The sequence below is a fragment of the Polyodon spathula genome, chromosome 7 (assembly GCF_017654505.1).
Source record: "Polyodon spathula isolate WHYD16114869_AA chromosome 7, ASM1765450v1, whole genome shotgun sequence".
Taxonomy (NCBI): domain Eukaryota; kingdom Metazoa; phylum Chordata; class Actinopteri; order Acipenseriformes; family Polyodontidae; genus Polyodon; species Polyodon spathula.
The window spans coordinates 53,190,355-53,203,855 of NC_054540.1; the positions used below are offsets into that span (position 1 = coordinate 53,190,355).

General features: G+C 39.0%; 1 protein-coding gene across 6 annotated transcripts in view; it reads left to right on the forward strand.

Annotated features, from left to right (window-relative positions):
- Nucleotides 1-13,501, forward strand: part of elf1 (E74-like ETS transcription factor 1) — a 54,872-nt gene that overhangs the window by 20,554 nt on the left and 20,817 nt on the right. The window contains exon 1 of one of the 6 annotated variants that reach the window (XM_041255858.1): nt 1,757-1,781. The exons of 4 other annotated variants lie outside the window; for them this stretch is intronic. The gene's annotated coding sequence lies outside the window, so the exon portion shown is untranslated. Of the gene's footprint in view, nt 1-1,756; nt 1,782-10,913; nt 11,035-13,501 lie in introns of those variants that run through there. One more of the 6 variants, XM_041255857.1, reaches the window with a different exon arrangement.

Here is a 13,501-nt window from a genome sequence, read left to right on the forward strand (position 1 = left end):
TTTTATTTGACGTTTTAATCCCGTAGAGATGCCCCCTTGCATGTAAAATAAAAACCCCATGAGAGACAAAGGCAACCAGTTACACATTAAAGGGAGGGCGGGGCGGGGGGGGTGTATTCAATTATGTGGACACCCTCAATATCGGTTTGATCATTGCAATTTTGTTTTAAATCATTTTATAAAAGTAAACTGTATTGTATCTTCAGAGGCTACAGGACTTCCCTAGCAACAGTCCCTCCTAGGTTTTCTATTGTCTACCCAGGTATATGGGCTCTCTTTAATACCCAAAGCTCTGTTCAGTTCTACCTCAGGGCATTGTTTATATTGGCCTGCTGCTTTCTACAGAGAGCCGAACCCACCTGAACAATGCTTACCACCCCTCATCCATTCAGGACCTCTGGAGAGTTCACAAACACTACAAGCAGCCGGTTTGCGTTTTTATTTAAAGAGGGCCAACGTTCCGTGAAGCACACAACAGATAGGAAAAAGCTTTTTGTTTGCAGATCATGAAGCTAATTTCCAGTACTGTTCAATTATACCCAGTACAGGACCTGTATTCACAAAACATATTCTCTTTTTTAAAAAAAAATGGTTATTAACGTTGGAAGAGTAAGCTTTTTGTTTTAATTTTAAAAAAAGGCAATTTTTTTACTGACGGACTGTAGAGTTTCCAAATTCACATGTGCAATTCATTTTAAAACCAAACTGCAGTTAATATGTAAGATATGCTTATACAGTACTGCTTGTGGATGGAAAATAGTGGTTGTTCCTCTATTTGTGATTTTTTTTTTTTTTATCTGAGCAGTTTTTAATATGAGCTGAAGTAATATGTTTAAATACAAGAGATGACTCAAGTATTTGTCACATAACACTAATCAGACTTCTAGGTTTTACGCTTTGGCATCAAGGCCTGCACTGATACCGTGGAACAATATGGTGACATTTCTCAGGATACTGTCTCTGTATGTCTGTTATGACAGGTGAGTATGACCAGATTTACATGTAAATATTTTTAGTTATTGTACAGTACAGTTTTATATATGAAAGTGTGAGAAATTAAACTGGAATGAAGATTAAACTTGTACATTTACAGTTGGTTGTGGCGGAAAATACTGGAAGCCATGATGAGCAGCTCAATTTCAGCTTTTGATAGGTGCATAATTTAATATATGCTGCCATTCAGTTATTTTCAGCAAAGCATAGCTGTAAATACAGATGTTGCTAGCAGCCAAACAGAGAAGGTGGTGCCTGCGTTCTTTAAAAAAAAAAAAAAAATGTTGAATAAAACATTTATCTCATGTCATAAGTGTATATCACTGTCACAAAAGGAAGCCGTGTTCAGTGAGGTATCAGTTGAATAAAGCTAGTTACTACACTAAATTATTGAGTCAATATTTAGATGCTCCGTGGAATGCCATTTATATATATATATATTCTTTTATTACAATAAAGTCTAGTTCGTTTTAATTGTCTACAAAATATTTTGCTGGCTAAATTAAAAAGAAACAATGCCAATGAAGAAAACTACACTGAAAGGTATTGTGCTTTATTTTGCATTTCACTCCTTCACTGGATTTTTTTGTTGGTGTTAATTGTTATAAATCTGTCATCTTTACTGGTTGCAGTTCAAATCCCTGTAATTGTTTCGGGAAGGGTGCTGTCCGGTTTTGAAAAATTGGAAAGTTGGCAACCCTACTTGCCTTGTTTCAGCATACCAGTGTGGGGTGTGACCCTCTCAGACTAAACCTCTCCAGACCCTCTAATGGGACTCAACAAAAAATGTGAGATGCGTCATTAAAATCCTGTGGCTTGCCCAGACCAGAGATACATAACGGTGTGCAGGCTGCCTGATCTCTGTCAGCTATGAGTTCCCTGTCTACTGAAATGCTAAAGATGACCCCTTCCAGACTGCGCCTTTATTGCTTGTCTCTTCACTCTGGTTTGTTTTAGTTTTGAGGGCACAATCTTTAGAGCTTGGCATGGCATATATTTTGAATCAATGGCAGATGCATCACTTTTTTTATTTTCTCTTTGTACTGTGCAGGCCTGCAGTCATTTGGTGACCTGACTGATACATTTTTTCTTTATAAAATCTAACTGTAAAAAACAATCACCACTGGCACTCCTACAGTATCTCCTAAGTGAGTCTAGCTGCTGTTGTTTTTGCTAATGTTTGTCTGTTTCTTTTACACTTCTTCAGGGCATGTCCACTGACTCTCTTCAAACTAACAAGTTTGCTCTTTCTGAGGGATAATTCGCTGTTTTTACATGGTGAAAGCCTGGGTTTGTGTCTTTTAGTCTCTACTGGAAACACTGCATCACAAAATTACCACCACAATTTGGCCAGGATTGAATGGGCAGGTTAGGGTTACGGTTTGATCTGGGAGGAGAAGCTCTCATGTAGAACTAATTACTTAGGTATGGGGTTCACTACTACAACCCTGCAGAGTCAAATCATTTTAGCCATTGACCTTCAAACTTCAAACCAGGATTTTTTACCATGTGAGCTAAAAGAGCATACCCCTTAGGTGGTCCTAACACTTCTCTCCCTTTCTTGCAACCCGCTGCACAGCCAGGTGCCTGTGCAAGCCCATTAACCAAAAACGTGCCTCTGTTTACATGGCAGCTGTAAGAGAGACTAAAAACAAGATGCTGCATCTCAGATGAGCTGCCCTGCTAGGGAATCTGCAGAGCAGCAGTCAATCATGGGCTAATGGACCACGCACTAGATTTCCCGAGAGAGAAAAGACGTGCATTAAAGAGCTATTGAACAGTAATGGCAGCACAGAGCTAGTTAAGCCCACTCAAGTTCTGTATTATTCCCTTGTTCACTTGTTGCTGCTTTATTTTAAATTGGGGAAAGTTAATAATGCAGCACCACTGAGTGGCCTGGTTACAGTGCACAGTGAATAAGCCTTTAAGCCCTTAAGAAGAAGCGTTTGAAGGGCTGTGTGTTTAGGCACAGGGATGCATGGCTTACCTACAGTGCATTCTTCCTACAGCATGTAAGCTGTCTAAACAGATCGATTTACATTGTAATTGTGGGCTATTCAGTGGAATATCTGTGTAGCTTGGATGCAGCTCGTAACTCATTGCCTGTATTTTACTATGCATTGTGTATAAATCAGGAAACGTGATCCTTTCTTCTCAAAAGCCACTGCATTTTTTGTGATCATCCAGTCACATTCTTCTGGTTTAAATATTGTATCAAACTACACTATGACAAATGTTGGCCACATTGAAAGGTAAAACACCAAGTTTCATTTCTCTAGTCTACAGTGAATGTACTTCCCTCATGTTATCACCCAGTACAGTATCTAAATACCTACAGAAATCAGTGGTGACTGTCAACATTCTTGAGACAAAGCCAGCCCTGTTACCTGTAAGCATTCAAGAAACAGGTTTATTTTATTATGTAGTGGTTGACTACATAATCATAATGTTTGTTTATCTTTTAATGGTGTAGTATTTGGGTGTGTGCGTGCAGGGGTGGGGGGGGGGTTATGTGTTGAAACCAGCCTTTCCTGATTTTCTAGACTGCCCCACAATGAACTTGAATTGAACAGTTAAAGATGAAAACAATAGCATCTTACCAACCTTTACAACCGGCCCTGCTGCCTGCAACGTGTTTATTAGAAGCAAGCAATGCAGCATATGAACCAAGCAGCATATGAACCAAGATTCAGAACTGGGCAGACACACGGCAAATGACATTTAATAGAGAAAAGTGTAAGGTACTGCAATAAAAATGTACATTATAAATATCATACGGGAGATACTGAAATTGGAGAAGGAATCTATGAAAAAGACCTAGGAGTTTTTGTTGACTCAGAAATGTCTTCACCTAGACAATGTGGGGAAGCTATAAAAAAGGCTAACAAGATGCTCGGATACATTGTGAAAAGTGTTGAATTTAAATCAAGGGAAGTAATGTTAAAACTGTACAATGCACTAGTAAGACCTCATCTTGAATATTGTGTGCAGTTCTGGTCAAGCTCGCTATAAAAAAGATATTGCTGCCCTAGAAAGAGTGCAAAGAAGAGCGACCAGAATTATTCCGGGCTTAAAAGGCATGTCATATGCAGACAGGCTAAAAGAATTGAATCTGTTCAGTCTTGAACAAAGAAGACTACGTGGCGACCTAATTCAAGCATTCAAAATTCTAAAAGATATTGACAGTGTCGACCCAAGGGACTTTTTCAGCCTGAAAAAAGAAACAAGGACCAGGGGTCACAAATGGAGATTAGACAAAGGGGCATTCAGAACAGAAAATAGGAGGCACTTTTTTACACAGAGAATTGTGAGGGTCTGGAATCAACTCCCCAGTAATGTTGTTGAAGCTGACACCCTGGGATCCTTCAAGAAGTTGCTTGATGAGATTCTGGGATCAATAAGCTACTAACAACCATACGAGTAAGATGGGCCGAATGGCCTCCTCTCGTTTGTAAACTTTCTTATGTTCTTATGTTCTTATGGTTCAATAGAACCTGGCATTGAGACCCATTAAAGAGAAAGAATATGCAGAGGGTGTAACTGAAGAATAGTCCAGGTTATTGCAAAGTGACAAAATGACACACACACACACACAGTCTTTGATCCAGTTACCACAATGGTCACTCAGGGCTGGGCTATTACTTGGTAGCAGTGCAACAGTCACACCCTTATATAGTGTGTTACTAGTGTAAGGAGGTGGAGAATGAGCTAAAAAAATGTCTTATCTAAAGGTGTGTAAAAGAGAATTGGGTAATGCCTGTAGTGATCTCATTGCCATCTCATGACACTTTTTAAATGCCAACCTATAACCTAGGCCTCTTTTTTCCACATAATAAAAATCAAGAACTATTCTTTAATAATATGTGTAAAGTTTCATCTACTGTAAGTGTTTTTCAAGACCTAAACCAAGATGAAAGCTCATAAAAGGCAGAAACTCAGTACATCAAATAGATAATGCAGAAAAAAAAGATTTGTTTTAACACTTATCTGGAAAGGGACAAAGTGTCAGTTACATATTAAATCATTTTACATTAAAATGCTTGAAATTCCAGGGCAAAGTAACTACAGTAATTGGCTTTTTCTACCCACTTCAGAGCAAGCATTAAGGGCTACAAAGTTATTACTGTGCCATAAGCTTGTAAACACTGCTTGTAAACTATACATATAGTGTGGTAATTTGCTCGGCATTATAAACAGAGATCTACCAAGGTTTTTTTTAATATTACGATTTAGTGATATGGGTTTAGGTTTGATTTATGGAGACATTATTTTAGGCTTAAGTTCTTTCTTTAGACTTGAGGAAAGGCAGCGAGTGTGATCCTGGGATAAATAAATAATTTTTTTCGCAACAGTACTTTGAAATTTGCATGTGCATGCATGTGTGGGTTGTTTCTTGGTGCTTGAAGTGGCGGAATGAGGTAGGGAAGGTGCTGAGAGTCTTGATGTGTGGTCTGGGAGAGAATGTCTACTGGCATTCACACAGGTCAACAGAGGCAGAGGCAGTGCCCTAACCAGTGTGTGTTTCTTTAAGGTAGTCGCCAAATCTTTGCTTTGTGTACTGTTTGTACCTGAGGGTCGGACCTGTGTATCCTGGTATGCAGGTTATATGGGCTGATTTGGAGAAATGTAATATTTAATCTTTAGATAGTCTAGGTAAATATTAGTTGTTCTAGCCATGGAGATTTGAATGCAGACACTTTTGAAATAAATAAAAGATTGTATTGCTCTCAATTAATCTCACCTGACTTAAGTGAGACTTGGGTATCTCGCAGGAGATGCATGTCCTTGTTCACTTTTACATGTATCTGGAGAACTGCTCACTGAATTGCAATAAAATTTGGTGACAACATTCTTTACCACGAGTTGCAGAGAGTGTCTGACTGGGGAAAATGTAAGTGTGATCTACTTAAATGACACTTACTGTACATTTGTACATGTAAATACTGTGTGGGATAAGGTCAGGATTTACATAGTGCTACTGTACCTTCCATGACACTGACAGCCCTAATTCTGTAGTTCCTGCCGTGGCAGAGCATGTATCTTGACATACAGTGATGGTAAAGCCTGACATAGCCTATGCAAAGTGAGTCTTACCTGTCAACCTGATTCGGCAAGATATAAACAGTTGAGTTAATTTCAGTGTGTCATTCTGGTATACAAAGGGTTCCGCACTAGTTACAATGCCCTTTCTGACTACACCCTGATCATCTTCTTCAAAGGGAGAAATATTAGCTGTGTGAAGAGCTTGCTCTGAAGTGCCTCTGTACGTGAACGGTTAAGAAATTAGTTTGTCGGGTAGGCAAACATGTTTGTCGATGTCTTAATTTAGTTGAATGTGGGCAGTGGGATTCAGTGTCAGTATGGAATGAGATTTTTTTCTGGGTATGCACTTTTTAAGAGAAACATGTTGCTTTATAGTCTGGCCTTTGAATGACACAAAGTGAAAATTGAGATAGAAACAGATGAATCGCACACTTGCAAGGCTTTTTTTCCCAGCTCAGTTGAAACTTCTCTGTCTGCTCATAGTGTCTGTTTGGGCTCATGGTTGTCAGCTTTTAAATAGTTTAAAAGAATACTAAGCAACTTGTTACAGGCAATTGATGCTTGCTTCATTTTTTTGTGGTAAGGATTTTCTGACTGTTTTCAAAACCTTGCCTCTTCATGCACAGCATGTTAAAACAATTGGTAATCTCTGATCCAATCTGACGCCCCCTTGCATATTTGCTCCTCACTTCGTTTTGACTGTTGCTACCACCCATGCAGATTTTGCATCGCAATTCCCATTTCTCCATGATTGCTAGCTTTCCCAGTGTTCTGTGGCAACAGTTGCCCAGCACGGTATCACCTAGTAATATTACTAAATGTCACAATAATATCACATTGTAGTCATATTTAAGTAGTACATTTTGCAAGTTCTTACGGGGCCCTGCTTTGAAAGCCTTACAACAACAACACAAGCTGGGAGCAGGAGTGAGTCACGATTGTTTTTGCTGGTGCATTTTCTGCATTTTTCCAACCTTTCCATGCTGTGACATGTTACCAATTGGTATGAGAGTTGCAGGTAAACACCGCTCGGGATTGTGAAAGCTTGCAGGGGCAGCCGCTCTTTGGAACTGAACCTCGGCAAAGTCTGACAGATTGAGCGTGTTGTAACTAGCGCTCTTCTCGTAGTCTCAATTGTACCTCGCTGGTATTGCATGCTATGTACACACGTGCTCGTCCTACACAAACATTCAAGGCCCCCTGGCTAAAATCTGTGATCTCTACTTTTTTCAGTATGCACTGTTTTTACCAAAATCTTTTTTTGGTTTGTTTGAAAATAGTGTTTTGCAATGCGTACTGTAGCAGTTGAAGAGTCCACATGCAGTAAGGAACTGAATGCATTTAAGATTTCCTGAGCATCCAGTCCCAAAGCTGCAAAACATAAAAAGGGGCTGAGAGAAAATAGAGGTGCAGGTTTGTGAAACACTTTTGTAAATTGAAGGAAGATTGTTGGTCGTGTTGTCGTTTTTGCAGAGTAGTCTCATTGTATGTGTTTGATTTATTTATCTCTTATTTGGAAAGCCTGTCACATCACCATATACATTAAGATACCCAGAAGTACAGCCTATATGGACAACCTATAGGGTCTGTTTTTATAATCTATAACCATTCTACTGCAGGATCCTTTTCAGCTGTTACCATAGCACCCTGTCGATTTTATTTATTGCATTTATATAGCGCTTTTTCTACAGAAGGATCGCAACACACTGTGCAGTACATAGCAAAAAAAAAAAAAGAACAAGCCACATTACATTTGTATAGCATGTCACTCATGTGACTGCCACACTCAGCCCATTTAAATACAAAGACAGCAATTTTAAAGTTACATTACAACCCACTAAGAGAATAAAGCCCTTTTATAAAAGTGTGTTTTTAGTCTTGACTTAAAAACTGTAATGGTGCCAGCTTCCCTGATAAGCAAAAGCAGAACATTCTAGAATTTAGGAGCTCTAGAAGAAAAATCCCTACCTCCCGTGTTGCTCTTGTTGATAGGAATAACCAGCATCCTCACATCCTGTGATCTCAGAGTGTGGCTTGGACGATACAGGGTCAGTAACTCCTGGAGATAACTAGGTGCTAATCCATTCAGGGCCTTGTAAGTTAACAGCAAAATCTTAAAATCAATTCTATACTGCACAGGGAGCCAGTGTAAAGAGGCCAAAGTAGGGGTAATGTGTTAGCTTTTCCTAGTTTTAGTCATAATTCTAGTGGCGTTATTTTGAACAAGCAGGATACCACATGTTCTGGGACACAGAAAGAAGTGCATTACAATAATCAATTCTAGGTGAAACAAATGCATGAGTTAATCTATCCGCATCAGATACGGAAATAATTGGTCTAAGTTTGGCTATATTTCTCAAATGGTAAAAACGTATTGTAGTAACTCTCCTAATGACTAGAAGACCTGCAAACTCTTAATTTGTAGTTTAAGTTTTGATGAGAGGCTGAAAGGGTCAAGCTCATGTAATCCCACATTTCCTTTTAGTTGGTTCTGTGAGCCCACTAGCATAACTTCAGTTTTATCTGAATTCAACATTGACAAATTATGTGACATCCAATGCTTGATGTCTGTAAGGCAAGTAGTTAATAACACCCAGGCAGAAAAAAATCCTGACTTTAGGGACAAATATAGCTGGGTATCATCAGCATAGCAATGGAAGTTCACTCTGTATATTTGCTACCTTTTGCAGATAATGAAAACAACAAGGGACCTAGAATGGAGCCCAATGTGGAATATCGCAGACAACTTCCGATAATGCCGATTTTACCTCCCCAATAGAGACAAACCAAAACCTATCAGAAAGATAATATTTGAACCAGGATAGGACAAGGCCAGATGATGCTTTCAAGACGATTCAGTAGGATGGAAGAATTAAAACGGATGGATAAAGATATTTATTAAGGACTAAATACAATCTTTTTTACAGTAACGTTTTATATTATGCAGACAAAGGCAGTAAAAGCAGAAAAAAAAAAAAAGTTCCCATCAGGGGAATATAACTTTCTAAAAATAGCGCCAAAAAATCCAAACTGAAAGAGTGCGTCAAACTGTGCACTGGATCAGATGTTTATGAGATGATTTATCTGAACCTAAATGCTGTCTACCATTAACATTCTATCTACTGTATTTTTAACTAGTAGAAAGTGAACTAAAAATAATGAAACTGATGTATTTTGTAAATATATATATATATATACACACACACACACACACACACACACACACACACACACACACACACACAGTGCTGAGAAAGTTTGTGAACCACAATGATAATTATGGAAATTCCATAGTTTTACCATGATAGTCTTCTTGAATCAAAACCAGTCTTTTCTTAAATATCCAATAGGGTTTATATTAACCAGTTCCATGTCTTTTGAAACAAAATAGTGTATGAATTAGACAAACCATGAGTAATTAAGATTCAGTGTAAGTGAAAAAGTAAGTGAACCCCTGGTTTTATCAGCTCAATTATGGAGATAATTAGAATCAGGTGTTTAAATAATTAATTAGATCTTCAGGGGTGAGTTTGGGAGGTTGTGAGTCTGGTCTTCACCATAGAGGTGTGTGGAGACACATCGTGCCATGATCAAAAGAAGTCTCAGTTATTGATGCTCAACAGTCTAGAAAGGGTTACAAAACAATTTCTGAAGATTTGGAGCTCCACCAATCCACTGTCAGACAGATAATCTACAAATGGCGAAAGTTCAAGACCACAGTCACTCTACCCATGAGTGGTCGTCTTTCCAAAATCCAAGAACAAACCGGAAAATCATCAAGGAGGTCACATAGAACCCCAGAGTAACATCCAAGGATCTGCAGGCCACTCTCGCCCTGGCAAATGTGAGTGTTCATGACTCAACTATCAGAACAAGAATGGTGTTCATGGAAGGATAGTCAGGAGGAAACCACTGCTCTCTAAAAAGACCATTGCTGCCTGTCTGAAGTTCGCCAAAGACACATAGATGGTCCACAAGACGAAAACCAAACACTGTGGTCAAACATGGTGGTGGGAGTGTGGGATGGTTTGGGGCTGCTTTGCAGCCTCAAGACCTGGATGGCTTGACATCATTGACACAACCATGAATTCTGCATTGAATCACAAGATTCTAGAGGAGAATGTCAGGCCATCTGTCCATGAGCTGAAGCTGAACCGAAAGTGGGTCATGCAGCAAGACAATGATCCTAAACATACAAGTAGATCTACAAAAGAATGGTTGCAGAAGAATAAATTCCACGTTTTAGAATGGCCTAGTCAAAGTCCGGACCTAAACCCCATCGAAATGTTGTGGCAGGACCTGAAGCGAGCTGTCCATGCAGGGAAGCCCTCAAATGTCACCAAGGTGAAGCATTTCTGTAAGGAGGAAGGCCAAAATTTCTTAAAACCAATGTGAGAGACTGACCAACAGTTACAGGAAACGCTAAGTTGAAGTCATTGCTGCTCAAGGTTGTGCCACCAGTTACTGAATCTAAAGGTTTGCATACTTTTTTACACATGGATATTGAATGTTGAATCATTGGTGGATAAATAAATGCTGAAAAAGTATGATGTTTTTGTGTCATTTGTTTAGTTCGGTTATCTTTATCTATTGTTAGGACTTGGATTAAGATCTAATAACATTTTAGGTTTGAAATATGTGGAAACCTTAAGGGGTTCACAAACTTTTTCTTGGCACTGTGTGTGTGTATATATACATATATATTTGTGTGTGTGTGTGTGTGTGTGTGTGTGTGTATATATATATATTTATATATATATAAAACCAGAGATGAAGAGACAAATAGCACTCTTAGTTTGCTGCAATTTCCTGTCCTGTTTTCACAACCACTGAACATGGTTGCTATATGGGTTGCTTGGCCTCTTGCCACACACACACGGTGCTGGGGTGGGAGGTGTTGTAGCAATGTATTACAGTGTATTGTCACTGGAAGGACAGACAACATGATGTCCAGTACTGGTACTGAAGCGTGAGGTTCAGGAGGGGCGGAGCACTGCAGTAAGTAATATATATCGCTTGTTATCGTCTACCTTTCTGCCCTAGTGGATTATAAACTGCAAGTTGTTTAGCTCCCTGTTGACTTCTTCCAGGGCTTCTGCCAGCATTAGAAGTGCTTTTCCTGCTGAACAGTAAACAAGTATATTTACATGTTCATTCAGGAATGTGTACTTTCTGATGAACCGTGGAATAGCTCTGCAAGAAATAACATGGGGCTCCGACCCGAGAATGCTCTCGCAGTAGAATTTGTAACTGAGAAAGTGGACAAGTTATTTTGAACTGTGGGTAACCCACAGGGGCAGGGCATATTGGATGCTGAAACCCCTGCATCCCATTTCCAGTGTGTATTTGTAGGTTTATAGGTGCATTTTACAATGTGACCTCATCTGGTCTAATATCTGAACTAGACCTCACAAGGTCTGTATCGGCAGTCAACCTCAGAGAGCCGATAAGGGTTATTCGGTGAACATATGTTCCATTTGGTATCTATTACTGTATAGTAAAGTGGTAGATGGAATGCTTGTTGTCAGAATCTAGCTGTTAGTATAACACAACAAAGGGGAAAAACAAAACTGTTTATTTTTAAGGAATTACTGTATGCTATCCTGGCCAAAAAAACCCTGAAATACATAAAGAAGAAAAAAAAAAATGTTTTTTTTTTTTTATTGCCATGTACACTACGCGTACAAGTTGCAATATTTAAACGTCTGTTTTCAGGAATAAAATGGTTTTCATATTCTTGAAGCTGTTCCTTGTGGTTGTTCGTGTCAGTTGTTGGGAACGTTTTATAAATGTCAAACTTTATTTTATTTATAAAAAAAAAAAAATTGCAGTTTTGTGAACAGGCCCTAATAGCATAATAGCCTTCACTTAGTCACTTAGCCTTCACTTTCCAATTTATGGTACAGTAATTTCTTCTGATATATACCGATAATAACGTTTATATATATATATATATATATATATATATTATATATATATATATATATATATATATATATATATATATATATATATATAATATAAACTGCATGTTAATAACCTGTTAGAAAGTTATTGTATTACTGCAGCGTTGGCCCTTTCAAACAACATGCCTTCTTGCTAGCTAATAGTTCCTGACTGCATGTTTGGTTATCCTGGAGCCAAGGGTCAATTCAATTTGCTCAGGGACTTCAGCGTTCCAGTCACAACTTCAGTTTAGTAGTGCCTAGATTCATATGACCGGTTTTATGGTGCCAGCAGGCCAGTGAGCTTACAAAAAAAGCCCTTGTATGACTTGTACATTTTGTTTATGAAAGCAGTTCAGAAAATACAGGAACTGTTTTTTGTGTTTCTCAGAAGAGAAATGCAGAAACAGTGTGGTGGAGAGCTTATGCTCTGTGTAACCGCTGAGTGTTACAGAGGAGGAGGGCTGGGCTTCTCTGTGGGGTTTGCAGCTTGAGCTGACGACAGAAGTGCTTGGGATTTGCACTGTTTTATGTTCCCCTTGCCGTTACAGGTTTATTTGGATCATTTAAGCTTCTACGATCCCAAACTTCACCTTTTTAACCCACACAAGTTTAGTATCTTTCAAGAGTAACATAGATTGAATGTAGATCTGGAAACAACAGTGTTTTATTACACTATGTAACACAATTTTTGTTCCTGGTTAGTAAGTGTTATTTCCTAATTGCTTGTGCCACAAAAGTATAGAAAATGGCTATTATTCCCCACAAACTTTGCTTTTGTGACCAGGACAGTGATATTTTGAAATGTACCTATTTCCAATGAGAAAACGGGCGAATTTGTGTCTTTTCGTTCACATAAAGTCAGAAAAAAACAACATATGAATCCAAATTAACATGTATTTATACTAAAGTAATACAAAAATGACTACAAAAGATTTAAAAGTGAGTAGTTTTTTCAGATTTACGATTATACTGTAAATCACTTTCACGAATCAGCCCCCAAGTGTAGTCTCCCATCATGTTCTCGTTATACTGTCCTTGGTAGCGGCGTTCAAAGTCCAGTGTATCCTGGTGGAAGCACGCGCCTTGCTCCTCCGAGTACGCTCCCATGTTCTCCTTGAATTTATCAAGATGAGCATCAAGGATATGGGCTTTGAGGGACATCCTACAGCCCATTGTGCCATAGTTCTTCACCAGAGTCTCAACCAGCTCCACATAGTTTTCGGCCTTGTGATTGCCCAGGAAGCCCCGAACCACTGCGACAAAGCTGTTCCAAGCCGCTTTCTCCTTACTAGTGAGCTTCTTGGGGAATTCATTGCAATCCAGGATCTTCTTTATCTGTGGTCCGACGAAGGCACTGGCTTTGACCTTTGCCTCAGACAGCTTAGGGAAGAAGTCTTGAAGGTACTTGAAGGCTGCCGACTCCTTATCTAGAGCTCTGACATATTGTTTCATAGGGTCCAATTTGACGTGCAGTGGTGGCATCAGCACCTTCCGAGGGTCCACCAGTGGCTCCCACT